Below are 1,309 nucleotides of genomic sequence, written 5' to 3'. Positions count from 1 at the left end.
GACAACTTCAATCTTCTCTCTGTTTATATGGATACTACTTATTGGTCCAGTGTTGAAGGTTTTTGCTTTATTTACATTGAGGTGCAACCAATACCAAAGGCTGTGGTCTTTGATTTTCATCTGTAAGTACTTTAAGTCCTCTTCACATTCAGCAAGCAAGGTTGTATCATCTGCATATCACAGGTTGTTATGAGACTTCCTCCAATCCTAATGCCTCGTTTTTCTTCATAAAATCTATCTTTGCAGATTATTAGCTCAACGTACAGATTGATTAAGTATGGTGAAAGACTACAACCCTAGTGCACACCTTTCATAATTTTAAACCATTTGGATATCCCTTATTCTGTTCGACCAGCTGCCTGTTGGTCTATGTACAGGTTTGTCATAAGCAAAATTAAGTGTTCCAGAATATTCGGTCTTCACAATGTTGTTGATAGCTTGTCATGATACAAACAAATGAAAGCCTTGTGTAGTCAATAAAGTACAGGTAAACTCTATTTTAGCCAAGATCCATCTGATGTTAGCAATGATATCCCTTGTTCCATATCCTCTTCTGAATCCAGCTTGAACCTCTGGAAGTTCTCTCAATTTATGGTTGGAGCTGTTTTTGTATTATCTTTAGCAAAATTTTACTTGCATGCAATATTAATGACGTTGTCTAATGATTTCTGCATTCTGTTGGATCACCTCTCCTTGAAATCGGCACAAATATGGATCTCTTCTAGTCAGTTGGCCAGGTACTTGTCTTCCAAATATCTTGGCACAGATGAGTGAGTGCCTCCAGTGCTACATCAATTTGTTCGAAGATTTCATTGTGTATTCCATCAATGCCCAGTGCCTTGTTATTTGCCAATGCCTTCAATGCACCTTGGACTTCTTCCTTCAGTATGACTGGCTTTTGATCATCCACCATTTCTTTTTGGTATTTTGCCTCTATGTTCCTTCCATTGTCTTTTAATACTTTCTGCATCATTCAATATTTATTTTTTACATAGAATCCTTCAATTTGCCAAGTTAGGCTTGAATTTTTTTCTTCAGTTCATTCAGTTTGAGAGATGCTGAGCGTATTCTTGCCTTTCGTCTTCTCGAGCTGTACTTTGAAAGTTTCTATTCAGTTCTTTTACTTCCTCATTCCTTTCATTTGCTTTAGCATATCTTCACTGGAGAGCAAGTCTTTTCTGAAATCCATTTTGGTCTTTTCCTTCTTTTCTGTATTGTTAATGACCTGTTGCTTTCTTCCTGTATTAATGTTCTTGATGTCATCCCACAACTCATCTACTCTTCAGTCTTTAATGTCTAATGCAGCAAA

This window comes from Chrysochloris asiatica, unplaced genomic scaffold, assembly GCF_000296735.1.
Source record: "Chrysochloris asiatica unplaced genomic scaffold, ChrAsi1.0 scaffold00232, whole genome shotgun sequence".
NCBI classification, from domain to species: Eukaryota; Metazoa; Chordata; class Mammalia; order Afrosoricida; family Chrysochloridae; genus Chrysochloris; species Chrysochloris asiatica.
Note: the sequence above shows the minus strand (reverse complement) of the source record.